Genomic DNA, 14,392 nt, shown 5'->3' with positions numbered 1-14,392 from the left:
TTATTGCAGACAGGCAGGTTGTGATGGTTAATACTGTGGCAGGAGTGATGGATCTGGTGCTAAGGTATAGTTGTGTGTCGTCTGCGTAACTATGGAATTTTAATCCATGCTTATGAATGATAAGTCCAAGGGGAAGCATGTACAGGATAAACAGAAGGGGACCTAGCACCGAGCCTTGAGGGACTCCGTGATTGACAGGTATGGTGTGAGACGTACAGTTGTTGATGGATATGAATTGAGATCTGTTGGTAAGGTAGGAGGTGGACCAGGACAGAGCTAAGCCAGAGATGCCAAGATATTGTAGGCGTTGTAAAAGGATGGAGTGGTCAATGGTGTCGAAGGCGGCAGAGAGGTCAAGTAGGAGGAGGATGGAGAGGGAACCAGAGTCAGAGGCGAGCAGGAGGTCATTTGTTACTTTGAGTAGTGTAGTTTCTGTAGAGTGATGAGTACGGAATCCAGACTGAAAGGTTTCGTAGAGCTGATTTGATAGGAGGTGGTGTTTTAGTTGAGAGGCGACCGAGCGTTCCAGGATTTTAGACAGGAAAGGTAGGTTAGAGATGGGGCGGAAGTTGTTGGGGTTGTCAGGATCCAGGCCAGGTTTTTAAGTATTGGTGTGATGGCTGCAACTTTGAAGGAAGAAGGAACTGTTCCAGAGGTGAGAGAGGAGTTGATGATAGCCATGATGAGTGGGCTGAGGCAGGGGAGGCAGTGCTTGACCAGTGCAGATGGAATGGGGTCCAGTGGGCAGGTTGTGAGGTGGATTTTGTTGAAGTGGTTAGTGAGATCGGTTTCTGTAATGACTGATAGGGAGGGGAGAATGATGTGAAATGGAATGGATGAGTCAAATTGAGGGTCTGTGCTGGGTGAAATGTTCACAGAGAGTTCTTGGTGAATGCTATCGATTTTGTATTTAAAGAAGTCGATGAAGTTATTGCATTTGTCCATGGTGAATAAGTGAGTGATGTTGTCAATGGGTTTGAGTAATTTATTAACTGTGGCAAACAGAGTCCGAGGGTTGGAGGATCCAGAGTGAATGATCTCAGAGTAAAATGCTGTGCGGGCTGATGTGAGCGCTGATCTATAATGATGGCTGTGATCCTTGTAGGCTTGTAGGTGTACGGTGAGTCCAGTTTTCTTATGTAGGCATTCCAGTTGTCTGCGTTCTTTTTTGAGTTTGTGCAGTTCAGGAGTGAACCAGGGATGAGTGGGAAAAAATAACTGTTGCAGTTTTCAGTATTGAGGCTGGATGTGAGTGTGCAATTGTAGTGAGCTACTAGGTCGGCGGTGGTTGAGTTTTCAGGGATGCTGGGTATGAAAATTTTGTTTGTGATATGGGAGGAAAAGGCGGTGAGACAGAGGGACTTTAGATTTCGGTAAGATATGGTGCATGTCTGCTTGAAGTGAGGGCTGGGGGGGTTGATGTGAAATGTTATGGCGAGATGATCAGATATGGCCAGGTCTGTGTGTGTGAGAGTGTCAATATTAAGTCCAGTTGAGCAGACCAAGTCCAAAGTGTGTCCACGGGTGTGGGTGGGGAAATCGACATGTTGTGTGGAGTTAAAACTGTGTATAATGTCCAGGAAATCCATGGTAGGTTTGGAGATGGAAGAGTCGATATGGAAATTGAAGTCACCTACGAGTAATATGGTTAATGAAGTTGTGCAGAGTTGAGTTATAAATTCTGAGAAATCTGACAGGAAGGAAGGATTTGGTTTGGGAGGACGATAAATTGTTGAAATAGTCAGAGGAGCGGGGCCTAAGAGTTTAAATGAGAGGTGTTCAAAAGAGGGAACCGATGGGATGGGGAGAGGGCGAAGCTTGAGAGTTTGTCTGTGGATGACAGCAATACCACCACCCCTGCCTTCAGGACGAGGTTGGTCCATATATGAGAATCCAGTGGGGGTGGCTTGGTTGAGGGAGAAATAGTCATGAGGTATTTGCCAGGTTTCAGTTAAACAGATTAAATCTAATTGTGAGTCCAGGATGAATTCTTTGAGAATGATGCTTTTATTGTTAAGGGATCTTATGTTCAGTAGTCCAAGCTTGAGAGATTTTTGTTTTGAAAGGGATGATGCGGAAATGGGAACTGACCGGAGGTTGAAATGGTTCACGTGACGTTGGCTTTGATGACATTGTGCGTTGCTGTTTTGATGCCGGGACGTAGAAGAGAAGCAATGAGGAAGTGTTGCGCCGAAGCTGTCATTCCCGGTGGATATGTGTATTAAGTTTCTACGGGAGCCTCTGTGGATGTAACGGTGGCGTTGAAGTAGTCCGAAGGTTTTTATTTCAGCGATGAGCTCCGGAGTAGCCGATGGATAACAGTTTAGCTGGAGTAGCTGTTTGGCTGAGTACCGGAAAACCATGAAGTTGTTAGTGGATTTTGGCAACCAAGGAGGCAGGATGAAGAGCAGAAAAAGAACTAGGACCAGGTACTGCATCGTCCGGGAGGAAAGATTGAGTTGTCTTGGGCAGGAGAAGTTTGCGTAGCCACCCGAAAGCGCAGGTATTTACCCGATCGATCCAGCGGCGTTGCCAACTATACGATCCGTAGTCCCTAAACGCAGCCAAACCAAACTGGGTCGGGTCCTTCTGTAGCAGGGACGTGCAGGCAAAAAGGTCCAGGTAAGTGCTGAAGTAGTTTTAATTCAATAAGAAGGTTTGTTTTGATTTCCCGGAGGGAGAAGCGGCAGCCAAAAAACGCGCCAGCGTCCTCTCCCAGCCAGCATGTTATGCCAACATGCATAAATAATTTTTCTTTTGCACTAAAATGGGATTAAGTGTTATGGTTGCATTGTTAACATTAAATTGCAACATGTTATGAGCTGTCTGTCCGCATCTGTAGAATTTGTTGCAAATAAATTGCAAATTGTGCCATGTTGCAAACATTCCCATCTAGTGTTTTTATTAGTGACGTCATCAGCAATTAGTCAACTTCAACTCGACTTTAATCACATAACTATTGACTTTGAAAACTATCGAAAACAAAAAATCTGAGGTTAAACCCCTAGTTGAGACACTGTCCCGAAGGGGATGTTACTTACTCTTCATCTCGTTTTTATCCTCAGAATCGATCATATGTATCGGTTGTTTCTTGTGACCTAGGCTGTATATCATCTCGCTACCCAGTTCCCTATTTAGTGAATCAGTATATCTGAACAGTTCTGATTAACAGTTATGTGCTTTAGCCCACTACGCCACCACCACACCAATTAACACTTCTTTCCAATTGCAACGATCTTGGGGAGAGCGGTATATGAGAGTCAATTTCACCAACAAGAAGAGAGAGAGAGTCTGGCACAGAGAGACCAATTGAGATTATGACTAATGAGTTAGTGAAGCTGAAAAGCTGTTGCGTTATTTTGGAAGCTGTAAAACATGGGAGTTGATTAATTAAAAAGCCTTACCTGTGATTCGAAACATCCAGTTTCCCTTGTCCTCCTTCCCTCCCTGTGTGAAGTTCTTACACTGGTGCCAACCCCGGGATTGTAATCGAAGACAGTATGCCTCATGGAGTCCTCACTATTGGCAGAAGTCCTCAAGTCCCTCGCTGACCTGCACCACTCCAACCAACAGGCCCTACTTGAGCTACAACAGGACCAAGATCGCTGGTTCCACGAGATCATCAGAGCTCAGGCAGAGGATCGGCAGGTGATCCGAAATCTCCTCAGCCAGGTGAAAGACCTGGCCGCAACACCGGTCAACAGTAGCCCCATGCCCCCGCCCATGCTCTTGAAGATGGGGGTGGAAGATGACCCAGAAGCCTTCCTCTACCTTTTTGAGTGGACTGCTGAAATCTGGGGTTGGCCGTGTGCACAATGGGCAGCTCGGCTCATTACTTTGTTGTTCGTGGAGGCCCAAATCACAGCTCAACAACTGCCGGCATCCAGTCTCCTGATTTACAGACGGACACTTCAGACAGAGGGCTGGGTCCGTGCCCTCGCAGGTGGTAGAGGGGGAGGAACGACCAGTGCTGTACATTAGTTTAAAGCTCTCGCTGAGGGAGACTAAGTACAGCACCGTTGAAAAAGAGTGTCTTGCCATCAAATGGGTGGTCCTCACTCTCCAGTACTACCTGTTGGGGTGGGCCTTCACTCTCAGTTCAGACCACGGCCCACTCCAATGGCTCCACCGCATGAAGGATACCAATGTGCGGATCCCCCGTTAGTATCTGGCTCTTCAGCCATTTATTTTCAAAGTGGTCCACAGACCGGGAGCACAGATGGCTGTCATCAACTTCCTTTCCAGAAATGGGGGGAGTGGTATACAGGCCGAATATCTCCCGGCCTGAGTCGAGCAGTGGGGATATGTGGCATTGGGGCCGTGGTCGAGCAACCGCCCGGAGAGAGAGAGAGAGCAGTAAGGATGCATACACCTGAACCAGATTATGATTATCACCTGTTTCCAATTGCAGTGACCTTGGGGTGAGCGGTATAAAAGAGACCACGCCACCGACAAGAAGAGAGAGAGATTCTGGCACAGAGATGACCAGTTGTGAAGCCAATGATTTTGGGAAGCTGAAAAGCTGTTGCGTTATTTTGGAAGCTGTAAAACGTGGGAGTTAATTAATTAAAAAGCCTTACCTGTGATTTGACGCACCCAGTTTCCCGTGTCCCTGTGTGAAGTTCTTACAGTGACATCATCCAAAATGGAAATTAGTTTCAGAGACGGAGCAAGTTACATTTCGATAAAAGATTCCAAAGACAATATTTTTTACATTTTTATAATGTTCACATATTAATCCTACATCAACTCTATGTGCATTAATAGGGTCAATTTTAATTTAATGTTGACTTTTTAACATTAACATGGTATGTTGAAACCATGGCCTAGTGGCTAGTACATTGGTTTGAATCCAGCCTGCAATGTTCAATAAAAAAAAAAATTTATTACATGGGTTCTGATTTCTAGTGTTTGTGCTATATTATAATCTCTCTATATTCCTGTCCATTAGTGCCCTATTGAAAGACCAAGGGATGGATGGGTATACACCTACAGTTACCCTAGTGACAGTAGCCTGGCCACTGAGTGGAATGATTGAAGGCAGTTATTAGTAGAGCAAGGACACTCTCCATGGCGACCATTCCAGACAGACCCTGGAGGTCCAGGGTGAGCTTTGATCACAGTCTGATTCTTTGACAGGCACCCTACCCACAGAAAGCAAGACAGCAAAGGAGAAAGAGAGAACAAGAGACAAAGACAAAGAGAGAGAGTGAGAGCAAAAGAAAAATTGGGAGAAATAGTCCACACTACACAGTAGCTGAATATGGTTGACAATCCTGTTTTAGAGTAAATACGTGGTAACACTTTACAATAAGGTATATTGTAAGGTGAAAAAATAATTACTTTATGTTGACACTAACATTAAATGACAATTAAGTTAAGTTAGAAAACTCTACATGTTGCGACTGATAGGTCCACCTTGTCCGACGCACCCAATCAGAAGCTTTTCCCTTGTGTCAAAATATATAAAGCTGCTACTCACCTCAGGCAATACACAGGGAAATGGCTACAGCAGTGCAATATGTGTAGTGCTATCCCTCCACCTCCCCAGCACCAAATGTCTTGATCTGTTTTAAGGGGGCTTTATCTTGATGTTGGTAGAGTAGCAGCAGCATGTCTCTTCTGTCTCAGCAGCATCATGTTTTTCTGCCAACAGCAGCAGCATACTGACTCATGTCAAGCAGCAGCAACAGCATGCGTAAAAAGATCTAGTCCGCCAAGACTAAGCATACTTCACTGTCATTATCATCAATCAAAATCTTTAATTTATATCAGAGTTGTTTTAACTGAACTAAGATGAATAAATGCTGTGAAATTATTGTTCATCATTTGTTCATGTTGACTAATGTTGTTAACTAATGTTAACAGATGGAAGTTTTAAAAAATTATTATTAAGTGTTACCAGATATGTTTATGTTCACACACAGTTTATTAACCAGAGTGACTATAGAGACTATAACTCATTTTTTTGATTCACAACCACCTTTTGTTTAGAAAACAATGTTCAATAAACCTTTTCTGTGTGAATGTCAAGAACGGTAAAATGCAGTTCTTGGTCAAAATGCCTGCCTGTTGAGGTATAAATGTACAAACTGTTTTTTATGTCTAACATGATCACACAGGAAATCAATGTGTTTTTTCAAAAATTAATATACCCTTTAATGAACCACATTCTGCTGAATTACTTTCAAGTGCAATTCCCCATCAGATAGTTTTGCATCATTTCATATGTGGTCACCTTTCCCTCTAGAACTACATATAGCGTTTTGCGATGAGCAACCTCAGAAACTCTAGTTCTGGTCCTGTGAGAACCATGTTAGTGCGATTCTTGCCTCTTTGCATCTTCCCTCCAAGATAAAATTTTTACTCCACTGATTGGTTTAGGGTTGATGTTTAGGTAAGGGTGATAGTTAATAAAATATACATTCCTGTTGACTGAATCACATCATTTACAACTATAAATACAATTCACTTTTGGTGCCACTCTGTGGACATTTCACCAGGAAAATGGAGCTCACACATGCCCACACATTCAACTACACTTCCAACTTCAGAGGTAAGCACAGACACATTTTCTACTGTTGCTGAATTCACAGTGAAATTGTTTAAAACATTTTTTGTCAAAATACTAGACCTGTGCATTAGACCTTACAGTGTAAAAACAATAAATCTATGAAATCGCTAATATTAATCAATCAACAATACAGACAAGTAAATCACTCACTGCTCTTTGCTGGATGACTGTGGTTTAAAAAGCCCTCTACAAAGGTAGAGTTAACTAAAGATATATAATTTTTATACAGTATATATATCATATTGATAAATATGATCTACTAATCGAATGAGTTTTAATGTACTGTATCTAATAATCATGCGATGAAGTCTATGCCAAAAATGTATTCACATTGTGAATACGGCCCCTAATCAGGGTTCAGAGAGGGATAAAGGCCAACTGGAAGCTGCAGTGCGAGAGAGAGAGAGAGAGAGAGAGAGAGAGAGAGAGAGAGAGAGAGAGAGAGAGAGAGAGAGAGAGCGAGAGATTTACGGGCAGCTGTCCGATACCTTTGTGTGTTTGTCTTTTTGGTTAAGTTTCTTATTAAAATATTATTTATATTGTCAAGCCGGTTCTCGCCTCCTCCTTTCCATTAATCCCTTTACACGCATATGATATATTTTCAAAAAAATGTTTTGTACACTTCGCAATTGCTATGAATGCAATCCGTTCTAACAAGCAAAAGTAAACTGCTATTGATGATGTGTTATTTGCATCCTTGCATGCACCCAACGACAGTTATTATATTATAACGCATTTCTCTCAGCTGGTTGTTTCAGAGCAAACTGCATTCGGAAAGCACTTTGCATGCTTCACATCTCTTGCAATGCATTTGTGGCAGACAAACGCAAGTGTCGTTCTGTGAGTGAAAAGTTTGTTGGAAATCCAAAGGGATTATATGATACAGTAAACTGATTCAATTATGTAGTTAATAGACTCATTCCCACCTACAGTGGTAAACAACTGCTGCTAGTACTCATATTGATGCATGATGCTACCCTGAAATGAACCCAAACTGACGCATTACCGACAAGCACCATCACCCATCAGACAGTTTTGCATCATTTTAACCACGGTCACCTTTCCCTGTAGTGCATCTGGAGCAAGCAACCTCCGAAACTCGGGTTCTGGTCTCATGGAAACCAATAATTAAGCATGTTCACTTAAGCAATAATGAGTGTGGTTTGAGGTTGCATTTTTACTCCACTGACGGTTAGGTTCAGGGTTGGGGTTTGGGGTAGGTTACAGTTCATAAAAACTTTCAAACAGCAAAACTTCCGACCTGTGATGTGAACTTCCTTTGTGTTCAGATCTAAAAGTACAATTTGAAAAGAGTTCTGGAGGCAAGGGGAGGGGGGTTTGATCTCAAACCAAGCAGTTGAACTAAGTGTTAAAACAGCCTTAAAATTTACAATATATGGCCAAAAGTATGTGGACACTCCCTTCTATAACAGGTCTGAATCTTCCAATAATTTCAGTGAGCAAATGTTAGAGCATCAGTCAGGCACTGACTACAAACGTTCGCTTCCGTACATCTGAGACGTGCGCTCATGAGAGGTGTATTTGATCAAATAGTTAGGGTTGGGTGAAAAACGTAATCTCCTCTTCTCTTCTAAAAACACAATCCTCCGACATCATGTTTAAGATTGTTTTGGACTGTTTTGGATTGTGAACGGCGCTTGGTCTGTGGTCAGTGCAAGTTTCTCTTGTAAACAATGATGCGCTTCCTGCCTCCTCCTCCACGTGTGACCTTACCAACAAGCTTACGTCATGCCTCTCCTAAGCACGTGTCACAGAGATGTATGGAAGTGAACATTTGTAGTTAAAAAGTATATATAAGTATTGTTTTGTTTCTAAAAATAATCAATAGTTTGGGTTCAGAAGATCTTTTTTTCGTGTGAGTCGTGTGGTTTATTTTGATGCACTATAAATATGCATTTAAAGGAGGAGGCTGGAAATTAAATCCTAAAAATCTTCAATTCTGTTTTGATGAAGAAAGAATACATCTTGGATGGCCTGAGGGTGAGTAAATTATCAGCAAATTTTCATTTTTGGTGAACTATTCCATTAACTTTAGTAAACGCATTAGATATTATGAAATAACAATGAACAACATATTTTTTTACAGCATTTATTAATCTTGGTTAATGTAAAAAAAAATACAATGGCTCATTTTTAGGTTATGTTAATTTATAATGCATTAACTAATGCTAAAATATACAACTTTTAAATTGTGTAATTGAAAAAATGTATTAGTATATGTTACATTTTTATTAGTATATGTAAAATTTACCAAGATTGATAAGTGCAGAAAATGTATTGTTCTTTATTAGTTCATGTTAATTAATTTAACTAGCTAACCAGAGGTGGGTAGTAACATGCTACATTTACTTGAGTAACTTACTCAAAAATTACTTTTAGAGTAGGTTTAAAAGTGGGTACTTTTTACTCTTCACTCAAGTAAATTTCTAATGAAAAATAATGTCCTTTTACTTCTTTACAATGGGCTGCATTCCTGTCGTTACATTACTGGGTTTAATTTTAGTTAATGTGTAATTTATTGAGAGATTATTGAATGGGAATTATTGATTATTGAATGACAGTGCAAGTTCACACAGCTGCGTGCACTGTCACAGACTGTCACTCAACATGAATCTATCACTGCTGCAGCATCAATTCTTCAAAAAAAACTTTTAAGGCAGCAGGTTGAAGTAAGTTGTGGCTCTAATGTAAATGCTGGCTTTTCTGTGTAATGTAATGGTCATTTTCAGGGTGATTCTGTAACTGGGCTCTTATGACATTAGTTTTTATGTGTACATTTTTTTTAAATCAGTGCAGCAATATATCAGTGCACTATGTCCCGTGTGTCACGAGCAGTATTTATGCATTTAATGGAAACTATCACAGCTACTTCAGGCTGATTAACTGTATAAATCCATGTAAATATCCAAGTTAAGTGTAAATGGCTTTTGCTCCACCATTCGCGTGACTGACAACTAGAGTGCGAACAGACAGCATTTCTGCATGTGCAAGTGAGGCGATCGTATGGCGAAGAGAGTAGCTGTGTCCGAAATCGTTCACTTTTTCACTCATTCCTGTATAGTGAATGGCAATTATTGCACTATATCTCAGCAGTGAGTGAACGAAATGAGTGAATGACTTCGGAAGCTGACGTATACACAGTGCATCTGTAACATTCTCATTTGACTTTTGTTTTTGTACTTTTATTTTGAAATTTCCTGTTTAGTTCCTGTTTCCTAGTCTTGTCAATTCCTGTTTTCCCTTGTTCATGTGTCCGGTTTTCATTGGTTTATTGTTTGATTACTTTGATTCAGTTCTGGTTTGTCATTGGTTTTAGTTAATTGTCTTGTTATCTTGTTTTAGAGTTCTGTTTTGTTTATTGGCCTTTGTCACCCATGTCTTTTGTATTTAAACCCTCATGTTTACCTTTGTAACTTGTCAGGTATTGTACTTGTAACCTTGTTGTTCTGCCATAGATTAGTCTAGCCTCTGTTTTGTGTAACCTTGTAGTTTTAGTCCAGTCCAGTCCAGTCCAGTCCAGTCTTAGTCATAGTTATTTCATGTCTAGTCTAGTTTTGCCATTATTAGTTAGGTCCTTGGTTTCTTGTTTTGTTTACTTTCACACTGATAGTTAGGGATATTGGTTTCACGTTTGGAAGAATAAACTGCACTTTGGTTCATCTTCACATCATCATCATCATCGCCTCAGCCTGTTTTGTGTCTTCATCGTTACAGCATCGGAGCTCTGGGACTGTTGCAGAAACAACGACACATATTAACTTTTAAAATATTGGGCCTTTCTTGTTATTCTTATTAAATAATATATTAATACAATAAATTGTCATTCTGTTTGTCATTTTTAATAAATATGTTAATATAAAGCGTAAACACATTTTATATAATGTACACCAAAGTTATCATAACCTACATGATATAATCAAATATTTAACTCACAGAATTATCATGTCCACTGTGTGCAGTCTCCTGAGTTAAAATAATATCACCTTAGTGAATTTTTTAGTAAATAAAGAATTCTTCAGCTTAAGGGCAAAATTCTGTATAAATATAAACATAAATAGTGTACATTTTAAAATGTATCTGTATGTTTTGCCTCTCTATATGCTACTATGTTAATCATGTAATGATTTGTAAAAGTAATTTAATACAGCATTAAATAAAACATTGCAGTAGTGAAGGACACAGTAAACTCTCAGCACGTAAGTCTTCCCCTCGGTGGATTATGGGCAATTAACCATCGTGAAGTGCACATCAAATGAACACTCAAAATTAGAGTGCATTGAGGTGGCTCACTCAGAATTCAGATACTCCTACAAAATAGTGGACACCCGAAATAGTGCACTATATAGTGCATAGGGGGTGGTTTCAGACACAGCGAGTGTTCCACGACTGGGGTTGGTGCCCTACACACTAGGCTGAACTAATGATTTAAATTCTTGCTTTTGTGATCTTGCTTTGTTTTATTTTTCAGCATTATATATAATGTCCTTGTGGGACATTTTCATGTTTTCACTGTAATAAATACAAGAAAGTGGTTTCCAAAACTGTTCTTGTTGGCAAGATCACTTAAAGACACAGTTCACCCAAAAATAACATTCTCTCATCATTTACTCACCCTCATGCCATCACAGATGAGTATGACTTTCATCTGCTGAACTCAGATTAAGATTTTTAGAAGAATTTCTCAGCTCTTTTGGTCTGAATGGGTGCCAACATTTTAAAGCTAAAAAATTAATAAAAATCAAATAAGTCAGCATAAAAGTAATCCATAAGACTCCAGTGTTTAAATCAATATCTTCAGAAGCAATGTTATATGAGAATGTGTGGATGAGAAACAGAGAAACAGATCACTTTCACATTCTTTTTCTTTGGTGATTCACATTCTTCTTTGCATATCGCCCCCTGCTGGGCAGGGAGAAGAATGTCTAGAATGTCTAAAGGACAAATTATTGATCTGTTTCTCACACACATTCACTGAAAGTAAATAGTGACTCAGGCAAACATTCTGTCTAATAGCTTCTTATTGTGTTTCATGAAATAAAGTCATAATAATAATAATAATAATAATAATTCTGTAATACATGTTAAATGTGTATTATGTAATGGAATATAGGGAGTTAACGTCCATTATGTAATTTGTGAAAGTAACGAGTTACTCACTACTTGAGTACTCTTTTAATTGGATACTTTCTTACTCTTACTCAAGTAATTATTAATTATTATTAAATATGTTAATACTGTTACTTTTACTTAAGTAATTCTTTTAAGTAATTGTACTTTTTCTTGAGTACAGTTTTTGGCAACACTAACCACCTCTGTAGCTAACTAAAGTTAACAAATGCAACCCTTTTGTTAACATATATTAACTGTTACTAAATGATCTTCCTCAACAAACAACATGCTGTATATGAATAGTTGTTTGAATAGTTTAATATAGTTTAAAACTTCTATGTTTACTTCTGAGGAACAATTACAAATTCGTTTTTTTTATGTAGGCCTAAACATGAGAAGCAGTTATACTGTATGTGCTTTGGGATTTCATTTATTAAATCCTTAAATACATTTACTGAATGGTGCTTAATGACATTATTTTGAAGAATAAGGGTTCCTACACCTTATTACAATTCATTTCCAAGACTTTTCCAGACATTTGTGACTACTAGATAAGGATTTGTTCTATAATCCAATAATAATACTTTACTGTAGATTACTTACAAAGAGCAATTCTAGCTGATGAAATGTTCCACAGCTATTTATACATATTCACTATAGAAATTTCCATGACTTTTCCATGCCTGAAAATTGAAGATTTAATTTCCATATTTCCTAGGCTGTGGAAACCACGAAGAACAAATAACTTCAAAAGATATGGTCTTGCAGGAACAGGACATTATTTAAGAGGGACTGGGTGGAAAGAAAATCCTTATACTGTAAGTTAGGTGCAGGTGGACAAGGGGTAAAATTCAGCAGGAACGAGCCAGTTCGGAATGAAACTTCCAGGACCAAATGGGAAAATCTGTCCTTGCACACACATGTCTACCCTGCAGTTTAACTAGTCTGTTTCTGAGAGTTTGTTCTAAATTCCTGTGTGTGTCTGACTATAAAGTGGTGTGTGTATTTGTGTGGGTTGATGTGTGTTTAAAGAGTCAAGACTTATTCTCCAGGCAGAAGCCAGAACTCTGCGTGTGTGTTTATGCACGATATGAATCTCAGCCAGACGGGGGAGGGTGTATTTTTAGGTGGGACTACACACTCTCTTATAATGAGCACACCCCCACTGCGATCCTCATCACCTTACTGAAACACAAATCACAGTGAGTGAGAGAGAGTGTGTGTGTGGATTTGGTCTGTTTTTTTTTTTATAACACAGACCAAATTAGCCAGACAAAGAAACAAGAACAAACAAACATATAAGATTATTTGTATGAATAAGAAAACATACATTAGCATTCACCAGTGTAAATCAGTATTGTTGTTATGCTAACCAGAAAATTCATATAGCAGGAAAACAACATTTGTTTTCACACTTGTTTTATGCTTGATAACACTAAACGCATTGAACATTTAAGTCACCAAAATCCAAATTGCAGGAAAGCCTTCACTCTTATTTTGTGCTTTATAACGCTAAACATACTAATTACTAAAGTCACCAAAAATCTAAATATCCACATTTCTGGGAAACCCCACATTTTCCTGTTAATTTGTGCTTTATAACACTAAACAAATTACATTCTAAAGTCACCAAAAAACTACATTTCCAAATTGCATTAAAAAACAAATTTGTTTTCGCCACTCTTCTGTGCTTTATAATCCTAAACATGTTGAATGCTAAAGTCCAAAGTTGAAGCGAGCATGGAGGAGTAAAGTCACTACTACAAGTCATTGACAGAGTGATTGATAACAGGCTAAGCTACACAAGGGCAACCATCGATTTTGTGATAGGTTTGTGTGGATTGAGAACTTGATTAGCAAAGAACGGACCTTGTACTTCGGAACTTGCGAATGACTAACTGTTGATTTGGTCATCTCCACTTCCTGTGTATTGATGGCACCAGTGATGCAAACTGAAGGCTGATAACTCTCTAAATACTCTGTAGACTGTAAAATACAAACAATATATATAGATATATCGCATTGACAAATGAATGACAGGGTAATGACCAATCAAATCAAAGTGGTGACATTGCCTCCTCTCACATTACTTTTTGCCTGTATTCCGCAGTTACCCCACTCACATTCACGCCACTCTTAGGAGCTCAAGGAGATCGCAATGACCTGAAGGGAGGCAAGGGTGGTGAAGCCACCTTCTGAAACTTTATCCACTGGTCTCACTGTTGGACAGTGTAATTTTAGAAATATGACATTATTTGAGCTCACATTTTTTCACGTAATATTTTATTTGTTTTATTTATGTACGGTCGAAATTTTTTTTCATCCAAATTTTTTGAGGAGGCACTGTCTCCCATGCCTATTCGGAGGAAACTCCACTGGCCCTGAACAGAAAATATTTGTCCTATTAGCCCGGAAGAGAATGACTGCAATTTTTAAATGCATATAACCACAAAAAAAGTACAGCAGCAGACCAGTTTCTTAAGGACTTTCTGTTTGAATTAAGAGCCATTCCGATGAAAACACATTCTTTCTTTAAAATACTTTTTTTTTTTCTTTAGAAGCAGCGCAACAAGTAGAATACAGGTGTCTTGAGACACATTTTAAAATGTATCTTGAATTGGCATTCTAAAATATGCCACTCCTGCACAAGATGCTGCAAAAAGAGCAAGATACAGTGCAGTGGTCAAA

General features: G+C 39.2%; 1 protein-coding gene across 1 annotated transcript in view; it reads right to left on the bottom strand.

Annotated features, from left to right (window-relative positions):
• syt7b (synaptotagmin VIIb) overlaps nucleotides 1-14,392 on the bottom strand; it is a 175,717-nt gene that overhangs the window by 50,379 nt on the left and 110,946 nt on the right. The window lies entirely within an intron of this gene.

The sequence above is a fragment of the Xyrauchen texanus genome, chromosome 2 (assembly GCF_025860055.1).
Source record: "Xyrauchen texanus isolate HMW12.3.18 chromosome 2, RBS_HiC_50CHRs, whole genome shotgun sequence".
Taxonomy (NCBI): domain Eukaryota; kingdom Metazoa; phylum Chordata; class Actinopteri; order Cypriniformes; family Catostomidae; genus Xyrauchen; species Xyrauchen texanus.
This window is presented reverse-complemented; position numbering and strand designations above follow the sequence as displayed.